The 16,330-nt window shown below is 51.0% G+C and overlaps 1 protein-coding gene across 4 annotated transcripts in view; it reads left to right on the forward strand.

The window, feature by feature from the left end:
* Positions 1-823: 823 nt before the first annotated feature.
* LOC142922648 (uncharacterized) overlaps positions 824-16,330 on the forward strand; it is a 33,008-nt gene continuing 17,501 nt past the window's right edge. For 2 of the 4 annotated variants that reach the window (XM_076063476.1, XM_076063477.1), the window contains exon 1: positions 13,391-13,961. The gene's annotated coding sequence lies outside the window, so the exon portion shown is untranslated. Of the gene's footprint in view, positions 1,384-13,390; positions 13,962-15,380; positions 15,656-16,330 lie in introns of those variants that run through there. The other 2 variants (XM_076063479.1, XM_076063478.1) reach the window with 2 other exon arrangements.

Raw genomic sequence — 16,330 nt, forward strand, 5'->3', positions numbered from 1 at the left:
GAATCAGCTTCTCGTTCTCATGACGCAGCCGTTGATTCTCCTTCTCTACGAGCCGGCTCTCCTCATGCAGCATCTGTGGATGCAGCACCATCGCCCTCTCCTGAAGCAGCATCTCTCGACGCAACGCCTCATTGTCCTTACGCGTCGCCGCCTCCCTCACCCTCAGAGTGGCGTTGTCGTCTTCCACCGTGCTTGTTCTTTGACGCAGCTTCACGTTGTCCTCGCACAGCATGGCGCTGTAACGCTCGGCGTCGGATAGGTTACAGCTCCAACGACGCCACAGGAATATCTGGATCACAGCCATCATCACTATCGCAATGCCCATCAGCCGTGACACAACGCATGGCAGCGGGTCTATGTAGGGCTTTGTGCACAATGGAGTCGGGGTCGGGTAGTTGGCACTGTCTCCTTTATAATCGACCAATCCGGTAATGTGAATCAAGGTCAACATGACAAACGCCTTGACCCCATGCAGCAGCAACATCTTGACCACGCGTGTTGCCAGCGAGGAGCCAGTTGGAGTGTGAGCGTCACGTGCGAGCGTCACGTGTATTTAGCCTGTGATGATTGCAACGTCATCGCCGGATGTGACGCGCGGATGTGACGCGCGGATGTGACGCGCGGATGTGACGCGCGGATGTGACGTGGTTAGAAATTCGATACCTGCCAGTGACGTCAGCTGACACCGCCCCCAACAATTATGTTTGTTACGTCACAGACAGAGGTTGCGCCCTGATTAATAATAAAACATTTTTATCACGCGGCGTCTCGCGCAGCGCCTATAGCGGTAGCGTGGAGGATAATGGCGGGGGGGGGAGACGGGGAGGAGGGGGCGGGGTCCGTAGCGCTGCCGCGGTGTACGCGTTCCTGTCGGCCATCTTACACAGGGAAGAGTTTCCCGCTTTGGCCCAATCCCCGTGTCCCGTTTCTTCGTGGGGAGGGGGGAGGTGAAGTGGTGACGTGTTGATGACGCCCATCGCCGGCTTTCCCATTGACAGCGGCGGGCGACGCCTCCCTTGCGTAAGATGGCCGCCGGCGGCGAGTCGCAGGTGTGCGGTGGCGGCGTTCAGGGCGCACATGGGGCGCGCGCTCCCTTCACTCGGAGGCAGCGAGAGAGGCGGCCTTCGATAAGCTCCGATAAACAACACCCAGCTAAAGCAGCGTGTCTCCTTGCTGCTGCTGCTGTGTTCGTTACGTAAGGGAACCGGCCGGCTTGGCTTCACCACCACCACCACCGCCGCCAACAACAACCACCACCACCTTCAGTCGCGCGCTTCTCTTGCGAGGTTTCAAAGCTCCTGGGGGGCCTCTTTGCGGGCTCGCTCGCTCGCGCCATCGTCCATGGCCGTGTCGCGGGGAGACGTCGTCTACCAGAAGGGGCAGGTGATGGACAAGTCGCGCCCGCTCCTCCTCCTCTCCCATACCCCCTCCTCTTTGTGCTCCACGCGTCCACTGCTGGACGAGGGCCTCTGCACACCCCGTGGGGTTTATTAACTTGACCATACTTCACCTCGCCTGCTCAGTGCGGGTTGGTGAGAGTGGTGAGAGTGGGTGGCGTCAGTAGAGTCGTGGCTGTCGGATGCACTTCTTCTGTATGCTGTGAACCGCGAAGCAGAATGAAGACGTTATTGACGTTATGTTGTTGACGTTATGTTATTGACGTTATGTTGTTGACGTTATGTTATTGACGTTATGTTATTGACGTTATGTTGTGTTATTGACGTTATGCTATTGACGTTATGTTGTTGACGTTATGTTATTGACGTTATGTTGTTGACGTTATGTTGTTGTGTTATTGACGTTATGTTGTGTTATTGACGTTATGCTATTGACGTTATGTTGTTGACGTTATGTTATTGACGTTATGTTGTTGACGTTATGCTATTGACGTTATGTTGTTGACGTTATGTTATTGACGTTATGTTGTGTTATTGACGTTATGTGATTGACGTTATGTTATTGACGTTGTGTTGTTGTGTTATTGACGTTATGTTGTTGTGTTATTGACGTTATGTTGTTGTGTTATTGACGTTATGTTGTTGACGATATGTTCGCACGGTACGCGTGTACAGCGCTGTCTGCGCGTGCACGGTTGGGCTTACGTGCATTGTACAGTGACACTACAGTGCGGTGTGAATGAAGTCAACAGTGCACTACTTTGTGGCGAATCAACAGCGGTGGTCATATGCGAGTCACCGCTCGCCGCCCTCGAAATGAAGAATTTCTACCACTGGCTCGGTATATAATTTCCTCTTGCTATCAGTTTCGACGGTGTACTTGCATTCAATTAACCTGCAAATTGCGTGTGTGTCAGCACTGTACGGAACTCGAGCCTTCACTCGCCCGCATTCACAGACCCGCTCTGGTACCAGCGTGGTGAAGTATGGTCAAAACAAGCGCCGCACTGCGCCGCGCCCTGGTACTGCAGTGGACGGACGTCACTTCTCTCGCACAGCGCTCCGGGTGTCGGGGAACGCCGTGGGTCTCGCCGCGTGCTGAGCGTGCCGCGTGCTGAGCGTGCCGCGTGCTGAGCGTGCCGCGTGCTGAGCGTGCCGCGTGCTGAGCGGCACGCGGCACAGGTAGTGAACAACTCTGCGGCGTCTGTCGACCGCGGTAGTGGTCGACTCCGGTAGTGTAACGGTCAACTGAAGTTGACTGGTAGTGGTTGATTGCGCGGTAGACTTGTAGTGGTGGCGATAGCTGTGTGGTCATGGTGACCTGCGGTAGTGAATTGAGCGTGTGGTGGCGGTTGGATGCATGTCGTTCTAGTCGATGGTGTTGTTGCGCCATACGATGTGGCCGAGGCTGAAGTCACCACTGCTCCACACCACGCACGTGCCCCCTCCACGCCCATGAACATGGGCTCCATTCTACCGCGTAGGTTTATGTAGTTGTGCACCATAGCTCTCCGACGTGTCTCTATGTTGTGCCGTGTGGCATTCAGCGCGAGGTATGATTTTTTTTGCAGCACGTGCTGGGAGCTTCTCCAGGAAATGACAACTAGAAAACACTCGGAGAGCTATTGGTTGGCTCCAATTTGGTTTGTGCTGTACAGATATGCACGTCACTTTCAAAGTTAGGCAGTCCACTCTCTTGCAGTGTTGCATTGGCGCTAAAATATATAATGGTTTCAGGGAACGCATCTTGTGTGGCTGCGGTGAGGGGGGGGTTAGGTCATGCAGGGCAATGCCACTAGACCCCCTGTCCCCCCCCTCCCCTCTTCCACTATGTACCTCCTCTTCACCCCCATGTACCCCTCTCCACACTTGGTCACCCCATGTCCCTCACGTCTGGTGCTTTCCCCGTGCCGTGTGGTTCCCATGCATGGATGCTGAGAGTCGTGATGTCGTGAGGAGAGCCCGTCATCGAAACACGTGCAGTAGTTTGACTACGTCTGGGTGTTCACACATCTCCTCTGGGTTACACTGCACAATAACGCATCCTGTGGGTGATGAACATCCCTACGTAAACCACCTCCAGAGTGGACGGCTCTCACACTGAAAGTTGGCTGACTTCCCACTGCTGCCTTTGTCACGTGGTGAAGGAAAACAAAAGAGGAGCACCTGGGCCGGGATTAAAACTGTGAAGCGCGTGCTGGGGAGCGCCGGTGTTGGGGTCGGCTCGGCACCCTCGCGTGTCGCAGCACAGTATTTGCGAATTCGAGGTTTTCCAGCGGAGTTTTTTAGTGCATGCTCTACAGTGTATTTCGTCTTTTTTTAAATTACGCATTTACCTGAAATTATGAAACAAGTGAAATTATGGAAGTCTTTTGTTTCTGTCCATGACAACAACAATGAAAATAAAGTTACTTTTATACCCATGCCAACTTGTTGCTGTATCTCGTGTCACGTTTCTTGTGAAATCATCCCCAGCCTCACCCAGTGGAAGTTGAACTCGTGTTAAGTTAATGTCCGTCTAGAGCCCACGCTGTACGAATTGTGGAGGTTATTTAACTCATTTGTCATGCTGGCCAGTAACAACTTGCGATGCACTGAAGGCTCAGCCATGTACAGTAATGGCTCTTTTTGGTTCTTTCGGTCAAGCCACGTAGGTATAAAATAACTTAAATCACGACGTTTCGGGCGCAACACAAGTGTCCGTCATCAGGTGGAACAACCACAGCAAGAAACAACTGCTTCAAATCTAGATTGTACAGTAATGAGTCGCAGCATCCCACGTAATGCACAACCGCAGTGAACCAGGCTGCGACATTTTGCGTGCATAACATCGTGTGCCGTTCATTCTACGGAAGTTAAATCTTGAATTGAAGGTTAGTTATCCTATTATTTGGGTCTTTCGGTAAAGCCACGTAGATATAACATTAAAATATTGTTATTTTTATTATTTGTTCTATCTACGTGGTTTTATGAATATGAATTCCTGCAGTCACGAAAGCTTTAGGTTCAAGATTTGGTTATCCGAGTTTGAGGAAACGATGTACACAGTCATTGACAAAAGTCGTTATCAACCAGTTTAAGTCATAACTGGCTCTGTTCCCATCCTGCCACCTTCCAATGTTAGTTTTTATTTTCCCCGTGGCTTCGCTTCTCCGATTTTACATTAACAGGTTACAATTTTTCACACCAACACAGCCACCTCCGCGCGCCGCCCTCAACGTGGACGCGGCTCTGCGATCTGACATTAACATGCTAACTTCTCACATTAACATCACTAGCTCAGCCAACTTCGTTTATGACCCTTGGGCTACACCCATTTTAAACCTTTAAAACAGTCTGCCTCAGCAGCTTTCACCCTATTTTATTCCTCCTGATGACGATCGCTTGTGTTGCGAACGAAACGTCGTAGTTTAGGTTATTTTCTTTTAACCTATCTACGTGGCTTTACCGAAAGACCCAAAGAATCTTAATTATAAAGCAGAAAATGCATCTTTGTGAAGCAGCAAAAACTCTCGAACGCTGAGCTCTGGCGTCATGAAATTTACACAGCTTATGCTGTCTGGAATTTCTAAGTCAACGCGACTATTTTCAGCTCGCGATGTCATTCCGTTCCCGAATTGACAAAATCGACCTTACGGTATAAGTAGTGAGTTAATGCCCCCCACAGTGTTACCACGTGATGCATTACTCACAATACCCCCACGGTGTTACCACGTGATGCATTACTCACAATACCCCCAAGGTGTTACCACGTTATGCATTACTCACAATACCCCCACAGTGTTACCACGTGATACATTACTCACAATACACCCCCAGTGTTACCACGTGATACATTACTCACAATACCCCCACAGTGTTACCACGTGATACATTACTCACAATACCACCAGTGTTACCACGTGACTAGACTCAAGCGAACGAAAACAAATCGGATTCATTTATTTTCACGTAACTTTATTTTGAGTTGTATTCCCCATACAGTATATTTTTTACAGTGTTACAGGCAAATGTACAATTATTGTTATTTTTATGCCTAACAATGCTTCCCTTTTTTGTTTAACCATAACACATTTTATAACACTTACAGGTATGTGCATTTAAATACAGTAAATTATCGCGTCCCGACTTACGAACCATTCGACTTATGAAGGGTCTTCAGGAACAGAACCCATTAGTAAGTCAGGCACTTGCGTGTGTGTGTGTCCATGTGTGTGTGAGCAGTAGTGTAGCTGTTAGCGCGCTGCGCTATGAACCTGGCGACCCGGGTTCAATTCCCGCTCACGGCCAACACCAGTGACGATTATCTGAACCGGTCCCGGGCCTCCCCTAGGTCGACTCATCCTCAAATGAGTACCTGGTGCGGTGTAAACATCGCCACTGGGGAGACAAAGGCAGTCGGGCGTGGTCCTGGCCACCCACCCACTCGTGTACCATTTCGGCCTTCATAGGTGCTCGCTAACAGCACTTGCCCCTACAGTCTGTTAAGGCAAAACGGGGGATCTTTGTCTTTGTGTGAGGAGTGGTCGTGTAGGTTATACGTCCTTGCTAACAGCCCATGTCCAAACAGTCTGTGAAGGCTATGCGGGGGTTCTTTGTCTTTTGCCTTTGTGTGATGTTTTAATTCGGGCTTTTTAACTTTTAAAATGAAATAGTTGAATGAAAGAGGTTTCTGAGCCATAAAAATGAAAGTTGATTCGTCTTGGCAATGGCATTAGTGGCGGCGGTGTTGGCGTCGTGGTGATGGGGTTGTTGGTGTTGGCGTTCGCGGCGTTGGGAGTGTCCGTGACATTGGTGGAGGTGCTGACGTTGACGGCTGCGGCGCGAATCAGCTTCTCGTTCTCATGACGCAGCCGTTGATTCTCCTTCTCTACGAGCCGGCTCTCCTCATGCAGCATCTGTGGATGCAGCACCATCGCCCTCTCCTGAAGCAGCATCTCTCGACGCAACGCCTCATTGTCCTTACGCGTCGCCGCCTCCCTCACCCTCAGAGTGGCGTTGTCGTCTTCCACCGTGCTTGTTCTTTGACGCAGCTTCACGTTGTCCTCGCACAGCATGGCGCTGTAACGCTCGGCGTCGGATAGGTTACAGCTCCAACGACGCCACAGGAATATCTGGATCACAGCCATCATCACTATCGCAATGCCCATCAGCCGTGACACAACGCATGGCAGCGGGTCTATGTAGGGCTTTGTGCACAATGGAGTCGGGGTCGGGTAGTTGGCACTGTCTCCTTTATAATCGACCAATCCGGTAATGTGAATCAAGGTCAACATGACAAACGCCTTGACCCCATGCAGCAGCAACATCTTGACCACGCGTGTTGCCAGCGAGGAGCCAGTTGGAGTGTGAGCGTCACGTGCGAGCGTCACGTGTATTTAGCCTGTGATGATTGCAACGTCATCGCCGGATGTGACGCGCGGATGTGACGCGCGGATGTGACGCGCGGATGTGACGCGCGGATGTGACGCGCGGATGTGACGTGGTTAGAAATTCGATACCTGCCAGTGACGTCAGCTGACACCGCCCCCAACAATTATGTTTGTTACGTCACAGACAGAGGTTGCGCCCTGATTAATAATAAAACATTTTTATCACGCGGCGTCTCGCGCAGCGCCTATAGCGGTAGCGTGGAGGATAATGGCGGGGGGGGGAGACGGGGAGGAGGGGGCGGGGTCCGTAGCGCTGCCGCGGTGTACGCGTTCCTGTCGGCCATCTTACACAGGGAAGAGTTTCCCGCTTTGGCCCAATCCCCGTGTCCCGTTTCTTCGTGGGGAGGGGGGAGGTGAAGTGGTGACGTGTTGATGACGCCCATCGCCGGCTTTCCCATTGACAGCGGCGGGCGACGCCTCCCTTGCGTAAGATGGCCGCCGGCGGCGAGTCGCAGGTGTGCGGTGGCGGCGTTCAGGGCGCACATGGGGCGCGCGCTCCCTTCACTCGGAGGCAGCGAGAGAGGCGGCCTTCGATAAGCTCCGATAAACAACACCCAGCTAAAGCAGCGTGTCTCCTTGCTGCTGCTGCTGTGTTCGTTACGTAAGGGAACCGGCCGGCTTGGCTTCACCACCACCACCGCCGCCAACAACAACCACCACCACCTTCAGTCGCGCGCTTCTCTTGCGAGGTTTCAAAGCTCCTGGGGGGCCTCTTTGCGGGCTCGCTCGCTCGCTCGCGCCATCGTCCATGGCCGTGTCGCGGGGAGACGTCGTCTACCAGAAGGGGCAGGTGATGGACAAGTCGCGCCCGCTCCTCCTCCTCTCCCATACCCCCTCCTCTTTGTGCTCCACGCGTCCACTGCTGGACGAGGGCCTCTGCACACCCCGTGGGGTTTATTAACTTGACCATACTTCACCTCGCCTGCTCAGTGCGGGTTGGTGAGAGTGGTGAGAGTGGGTGGCGTCAGTAGAGTCGTGGCTGTCGGATGCACTTCTTCTGTATGCTGTGAACCGCGAAGCAGAATGAAGACGTTATTGACGTTATGTTGTTGACGTTATGTTATTGACGTTATGTTGTTGACGTTATGTTATTGACGTTATGTTGTTGACGTTATGTTATTGACGTTATGTTATTGACGTTATGTTGTGTTATTGACGTTATGCTATTGACGTTATGTTATTGACGTTATGTTGTTGACGTTATGTTATTGACGTTATGTTGTTGACGTTATGTTATTGACGTTATGTTATTGACGTTATGTTGTGTTATTGACGTTATGCTATTGACGTTATGTTGTTGACGTTATGTTATTGACGTTATGTTGTTGACGTTATGTTGTTGTGTTATTGACGTTATGTTGTGTTATTGACGTTATGTTGTGTTATTGACGTTATGCTATTGACGTTATGTTGTTGACGTTATGTTATTGACGTTATGTTGTTGACGTTATGCTATTGACGTTATGTTGTTGACGTTATGTTATTGACGTTATGTTGTGTTATTGACGTTATGTGATTGACGTTATGTTATTGACGTTGTGTTGTTGTGTTATTGACGTTATGTTGTTGTGTTATTGACGTTATGTTGTTGTGTTATTGACGTTATGTTGTTGACGATATGTTCGCACGGTACGCGTGTACAGCGCTGTCTGCGCGTGCACGGTTGGGCTTACGTGCATTGTACAGTGACACTACAGTGCGGTGTGAATGAAGTCAACAGTGCACTACTTTGTGGCGAATCAACAGCGGTGGTCATATGCGAGTCACCGCTCGCCGCCCTCGAAATGAAGAATTTCTACCACTGGCTCGGTATATAATTTCCTCTTGCTATCAGTTTCGACGGTGTACTTGCATTCAATTAACCTGCAAATTGCGTGTGTGTCAGCACTGTACGGAACTCGAGCCTTCACTCGCCCGCATTCACAGACCCGCTCTGGTACCAGCGTGGTGAAGTATGGTCAAAACAAGCGCCGCACTGCGTCGCGCCCTGGTACTGCAGTGGACGGACGTCACTTCTCTCGCACAGCGCTCCGGGTGTCGGGGAACGCCGTGGGTCTCGCCGCGTGCTGAGCGTGCCGCGTGCTGAGCGTGCCGCGTGCTGAGCGTGCCGCGTGCTGAGCGGCACGCGGCACAGGTAGTGAACAACTCTGCGGCGTCTGTCGACCGCGGTAGTGGTCGACTCCGGTAGTGTAACGGTCAACTGAAGTTGACTGGTAGTGGTTGATTGCGCGGTAGACTTGTAGTGGTGGCGATAGCTGTGTGGTCATGGTGACCTGCGGTAGTGAATTGAGCGTGTGGTGGCGGTTGGATGCATGTCATTCTAGTCGATGGTGTTGTTGCGCCATACGATGTGGCCGAGGCTGAAGTCACCACTGCTCCACACCACGCACGTGCCCCCTCCACGCCCATGAACATGGGCTCCATTCTACCGCGTAGGTTTATGTAGTTGTGCACCATAGCTCTCCGACGTGTCTCTATGTTGTGCCGTGTGGCATTCAGCGCGAGGTATGATTTTTTTTGCAGCACGTGCTGGGAGCTTCTCCAGGAAATGACAACTAGAAAACACTCGGAGAGCTATTGGTTGGCTCCAATTTGGTTTGTGCTGTACAGATATGCACGTCACTTTCAAAGTTAGGCAGTCCACTCTCTTGCAGTGTTGCATTGGCGCTAAAATATATAATGGTTTCAGGGAACGCATCTTGTGTGGCTGCGGTGAGGGGGGGGTTAGGTCATGCAGGGCAATGCCACTAGACCCCCTGTCCCCCCCCTCCCCTCTTCCACTATGTACCTCCTCTTCACCCCCATGTACCCCTCTCCACACTTGGTCACCCCATGTCCCTCACGTCTGGTGCTTTCCCCGTGCCGTGTGGTTCCCATGCATGGATGCTGAGAGTCGTGATGTCGTGAGGAGAGCCCGTCATCGAAACACGTGCAGTAGTTTGACTACGTCTGGGTGTTCACACATCTCCTCTGGGTTACACTGCACAATAACGCATCCTGTGGGTGATGAACATCCCTACGTAAACCACCTCCAGAGTGGACGGCTCTCACACTGAAAGTTGGCTGACTTCCCACTGCTGCCTTTGTCACGTGGTGAAGGAAAACAAAAGAGGAGCACCTGGGCCGGGATTAAAACTGTGAAGCGCGTGCTGGGGAGCGCCGGTGTTGGGGTCGGCTCGGCACCCTCGCGTGTCGCAGCACAGTATTTGCGAATTCGAGGTTTTCCAGCGGAGTTTTTTAGTGCATGCTCTACAGTGTATTTCGTCTTTTTTTAAATTACGCATTTACCTGAAATTATGAAACAAGTGAAATTATGGAAGTCTTTTGTTTCTGTCCATGACAACAACAATGAAAATAAAGTTACTTTTATACCCATGCCAACTTGTTGCTGTATCTCGTGTCACGTTTCTTGTGAAATCATCCCCAGCCTCACCCAGTGGAAGTTGAACTGGTGTTAAGTTAATGTCCGTCTAGAGCCCACGCTGTACGAATTGTGGAGGTTATTTAACTCATTTGTCATGCTGGCCAGTAACAACTTGCGATGCACTGAAGGCTCAGCCATGTACAGTAATGGCTCTTTTTGGTTCTTTCGGTCAAGCCACGTAGGTATAAAATAACTTAAATCACGACGTTTCGGGCGCAACACAAGTGTCCGTCATCAGGTGGAACAACCACAGCAAGAAACAACTGCTTCAAATCTAGATTGTACAGTAATGAGTCGCAGCATCCCACGTAATGCACAACCGCAGTGAACCAGGCTGCGACATTTTGCGTGCATAACATCGTGTGCCGTTCATTCTACGGAAGTTAAATCTTGAATTGAAGGTTAGTTATCCTATTATTTGGGTCTTTCGGTAAAGCCACGTAGATATAACATTAAAATATTGTTATTTTTATTATTTGTTCTATCTACGTGGTTTTATGAATATTAATTCCTGCAGTCACGAAAGCTTTAGGTTCAAGATTTGGTTATCCGAGTTTGAGGAAACGATGTACACAGTCATTGACAAAAGTCGTTATCAACCAGTTTAAGTCATAACTGGCTCTGTTCCCATCCTGCCACCTTCCAATGTTAGTTTTTATTTTCCCCGTGGCTTCGCTTCTCCGATTTTACATTAACAGGTTACAATTTTTCACACCAACACAGCCACCTCCGCGCGCCGCCCTCAACGTGGACGCGGCTCTGCGATCTGACATTAACATGCTAACTTCTCACATTAACATCACTAGCTCAGCCAACTTCGTTTATGACCCTTGGGCTACACCCATTTTAAACCTTTAAAACAGTCTGCCTCAGCAGCTTTCACCCTATTTTATTCCTCCTGATGACGATCGCTTGTGTTGCGAACGAAACGTCGTAGTTTAGGTTATTTTCTTTTAACCTATCTATGTGGCTTTACCGAAAGACCCAAAGAATCTTAATTATAAAGCAGAAAATGCATCTTTGTGAAGCAGCAAAAACTCTCGAACGCTGAGCTCTGGCGTCATGAAATTTACACAGCTTATGCTGTCTGGAATTTCTAAGTCAACGCGACTATTTTCAGCTCGCGATGTCATTCCGTTCCCGAATTGACAAAATCGACCTTACGGTATAAGTAGTGAGTTAATGCCCCCCACAGTGTTACCACGTGATGCATTACTCACAATACCCCCACGGTGTTACCACGTGATGCATTACTCACAATACCCCCAAGGTGTTACCACGTTATGCATTACTCACAATACCCCCACAGTGTTACCACGTGATACATTACTCACAATACACCCCCAGTGTTACCACGTGATACATTACTCACAATACCCCCACAGTGTTACCACGTGATACATTACTCACAATACCACCAGTGTTACCACGTGACTAGACTCAAGCGAACGAAAACAAATCGGATTCATTTATTTTCACGTAACTTTATTTTGAGTTGTATTCCCCATACAGTATATTTTTTACAGTGTTACAGGCAAATGTACAATTATTGTTATTTTTATGCCTAACAATGCTTCCCTTTTTTGTTTAACCATAACACATTTTATAACACTTACAGGTATGTGCATTTAAATACAGTAAATTATCGCGTCCCGACTTACGAACCATTCGACTTATGAAGGGTCTTCAGGAACAGAACCCATTAGTAAGTCAGGCACTTGCGTGTGTGTGTGTCCATGTGTGTGTGAGCAGTAGTGTAGCTGTTAGCGCGCTGCGCTATGAACCTGGCGACCCGGGTTCAATTCCCGCTCACGGCCAACACCAGTGACGATTATCTGAACCGGTCCCGGGCCTCCCCTAGGTCGACTCATCCTCAAATGAGTACCTGGTGCGGTGTAAACATCGCCACTGGGGAGACAAAGGCAGTCGGGCGTGGTCCTGGCCACCCACCCACTCGTGTACCATTTCGGCCTTCATAGGTGCTCGCTAACAGCACTTGCCCCTACAGTCTGTTAAGGCAAAACGGGGGATCTTTGTCTTTGTGTGAGGAGTGGTCGTGTAGGTTATACGTCCTTGCTAACAGCCCATGTCCAAACAGTCTGTGAAGGCTATGCGGGGGTTCTTTGTCTTTTGCCTTTGTGTGATGTTTTAATTCGGGCTTTTTAACTTTTAAAATGAAATAGTTGAATGAAAGAGGTTTCTGAGCCATAAAAATGAAAGTTGATTCGTCTTGGCAATGGCATTAGTGGCGGCGGTGTTGGCGTCGTGGTGATGGGGTTGTTGGTGTTGGCGTTCGCGGCGTTGGGAGTGTCCGTGACATTGGTGGAGGTGCTGACGTTGACGGCTGCGGCGCGAATCAGCTTCTCGTTCTCGTGACGCAGCCGTTGATTCTCCTTCTCTACGAGCCGGCTCTCCTCATGCAGCATCTGTGGATGCAGCACCATCGCCCTCTCCTGAAGCAGCATCTCTCGACGCAACGCCTCATTGTCCTTACGCGTCGCCGCCTCCCTCACCCTCAGGGTGGCGTTGTCGTCTTCCACCGTGCTTGTTCTTTGACGCAGCTTCACGTTGTCCTCGCACAGCATGGCGCTGTAACGCTCGGCGTCGGATAGGTTACAGCTCCAACGACGCCACAGGAATATCTGGATCACAGCCATCATCACTATCGCAATGCCCATCAGCCGTGACACAACGCATGGCAGCGGGTCTATGTAGGGCTTTGTGCACAATGGAGTCGGGGTCGGGTAGTTGGCACTGTCTCCTTTATAATCGACCAATCCGGTAATGTGAATCAAGGTCAACATGACAAACGCCTTGACCCCATGCAGCAGCAACATCTTGACCACGCGTGTTGCCAGCGAGGAGCCAGTTGGAGTGTGAGCGTCACGTGCGAGCGTCACGTGTATTTAGCCTGTGATGATTGCAACGTCAACGCCGGATGTGACGCGCGGATGTGACGTGGTTAGAAATTCGATACCTGCCAGTGACGTCAGCTGACACCGCCCCCAACAATTATGTTTGTTACGTCACAGACAGAGGTTGCGCCCTGATTAATAATAAAACATTTTTATCACGCGGCGTCTCGCGCAGCGCCTATAGCGGTAGCGTGGAGGATAATGGCGGGGGGGGGGAGACGGGGAGGAGGGGGCGGGGTCCGTAGCGCTGCCGCGGTGTACGCGTTCCTGTCGGCCATCTTACACAGGGAAGAGTTTCCCGCTTTGGCCCAATCCCCGTGTCCCGTTTCTTCGTGGGGAGGGGGGAGGTGAAGTGGTGACGTGTTGATGACGCCCATCGCCGGCTTTCCCATTGACAGCGGCGGGCGACGCCTCCCTTGCGTAAGATGGCCGCCGGCGGCGAGTCGCAGGTGTGCGGTGGCGGCGTTCAGGGCGCACATGGGGCGCGCGCTCCCTTCACTCGGAGGCAGCGAGAGAGGCGGCCTTCGATAAGCTCCGATAAACAACACCCAGCTAAAGCAGCGTGTCTCCTTGCTGCTGCTGCTGCTGTGTTCGTTACGTAAGGGAACCGGCCGGCTTGGCTTCACCACCACCACCACCGCCGCCAACAACAACCACCACCACCACCTTCAGTCGCGCGCTTCTCTTGCGAGGTTTCAAAGCTCCTGGGGGGCCTCTTTGCGGGCTCGCTCGCTCGCTCGCGCCATCGTCCATGGCCGTGTCGCGGGGAGACGTCGTCTACCAGAAGGGGCAGGTGATGGACAAGTCGCGCCCGCTCCTCCTCCTCTCCCATACCCCCTCCTCTTTGTGCTCCACGCGTCCACTGCTGGACGAGGGCCTCTGCACACCCCGTGGGGTTTATTAACTTGACCATACTTCACCTCGCCTGCTCAGTGCGGGTTGGTGAGAGTGGTGAGAGTGGGTGGCGTCAGTAGAGTCGTGGCTGTCGGATGCACTTCTTCTGTATGCTGTGAACCGCGAAGCAGAATGAAGACGTTATTGACGTTATGTTGTTGACGTTATGTTATTGACGTTATGTTGTTGACGTTATGTTATTGACGTTATGTTGTTGACGTTATGTTATTGACGTTATGTTATTGACGTTATGTTGTGTTATTGACGTTATGCTATTGACGTTATGTTATTGACGTTATGTTGTTGACGTTATGTTATTGACGTTATGTTGTGTTATTGACGTTATGTGATTGACGTTATGTTATTGACGTTGTGTTGTTGTGTTATTGACGTTATGTTGTTGTGTTATTGACGTTATGTTGTTGTGTTATTGACGTTATGTTGTTGACGATATGTTCGCACGGTACGCGTGTACAGCGCTGTCTGCGCGTGCACGGTTGGGCTTACGTGATCTCTGGTGGGGATGAGTCTGACTATAGGTGGGAAGCTGACAATCTGGTGACCTGGTGTAGCCAGAACAACTTAGAGCTAAATGCTCTAAAGACAGTTGAGATGGTTGTGGACTTCAGGAAGAATACAGCACCACTCACCCCCATCACCCTGTTAGACTCCCCAGTAAAAATTGTAGAGTCCTTCCGCTTCCTGGGCACTATTCTCTCCCGGGACCTCAAGTGGGAATTGAACATCAGCTCCCTCACCAAGAAAGCTCAACAGAGGATGTACTTTCTACGGCAGCTGAAGAAATTCAACCTGCCAAAGACAATGATGGTGCAATTCTATACAGCGATCATTGAATCCATCCTCACCTCCTCCATAACCGTCTGGTACGCTGCTGCCACTGCCAAGGACAAGAGCAGACTGCAGCGTATCATCCACACTGCTGAGAAGGTAATTGCCTGCAATCTACCGACCCTCGAGGACCTGCACACGACAAGGTCTATGAGGCGAGCGAGGAAGATTATGGCCGATTTCTCCCACCCTGGACACTCTCTGTTTCAGCTACTCCCCTCCGGCAGAAGGCTTCGGTCCATCAGGACCAAAACCTCACGCCATAAAAACAGTTTCTTCCCATCTGCTGCTGGCCTGTTAAACAAGGCCAAGGGCTAACACTGTTTTTAACATTTGATCTACATAACGACACGTTGCTGATATTAACTATGTTTCCCTATTTGTATTTTTAAATTATATCTTAAAGCTATTTTATATTCGATATTTATTTAATTTTATATACTTCAGCCCCTTAGTGTTAGACTTTTAACCCTTATTATAGTAAGACTTGTTTAAAACTTATTTAAGATTTTAGATTCCTATATGTTGAATGTATGCACCATCCTGCCAAAGTAAATTCCGTGTCGGTGTGAACTTACATGGCGAATAAAACCCTTTCTGATTCTGATTCTGATTGTACAGTGACACTACAGTGCGGTGTGAATGAAGTCAACAGTGCACTACTTTGTGGCGAATCAACAGCGGTGGTCATATGCGAGTCACCGCTCGCCGCCCTCGAAATGAAGAATTTCTACCACTGGCTCGGTATATAATTTCCTCTTGCTATCAGTTTCGACGGTGTACTTGCATTCAATTAACCTGCAAATTGCGTGTGTGTCAGCACTGTACGGAACTCGAGCCTTCACTCGCCCGCATTCACAGACCCGCTCTGGTACCAGCGTGTTGAAGTATGGTCAAAACAAGCGCCGCACTGCGCCGCGCCCTGGTACTGCAGTGGACGGACGTCACTTCTCTCGCACAGCGCTCCGGGTGTCGGGGAACGCCGTGGGTCTCGCCGCGTGCTGAGTGTGCCGCGTGCTGAGCGTGCCGCGTGCTGAGCGTGCCGCGTGCTGAGCGTGGCGCGCGCCGCACGCCGCACGTGGCACGCTCAGCACGTGCCGCGTGCTGAGCGTGGGGCACGTGCTGAGCGTGTGGCACGTGCTGAGCGTGTGGCACGTGCTGAGCGTGCCGCGTGCTGAGCGTGCCGCGTGCTGAGCGTGGCGCGCGCCGCACGCCGCACGTGGCACGCTCAGCACGTGCCGCGTGCTGAGCGTGGGGCACGTGCTGAGCGTGTCGCACGTGCTGAGCGTGTGGCACGTGCTGAGCGTGCCGCGTGCTGAGCGTGCCGCGTGCTGAGCGTCGCACGTGCCGCGTGTTGAGCGTAGCACGTGCTGAGCGTGCCGCGTGCGGTCGATTTCGACTCAAAAGGGTCGTGGTGGT

Source organism: Petromyzon marinus, unplaced genomic scaffold (genome assembly GCF_048934315.1).
Source record: "Petromyzon marinus isolate PM22_M1 ecotype Great Lakes invasive population unplaced genomic scaffold, UKy_Petmar_22M1.pri1.0 PM_Scaffold_133, whole genome shotgun sequence".
NCBI classification, from domain to species: Eukaryota; Metazoa; Chordata; class Hyperoartia; order Petromyzontiformes; family Petromyzontidae; genus Petromyzon; species Petromyzon marinus.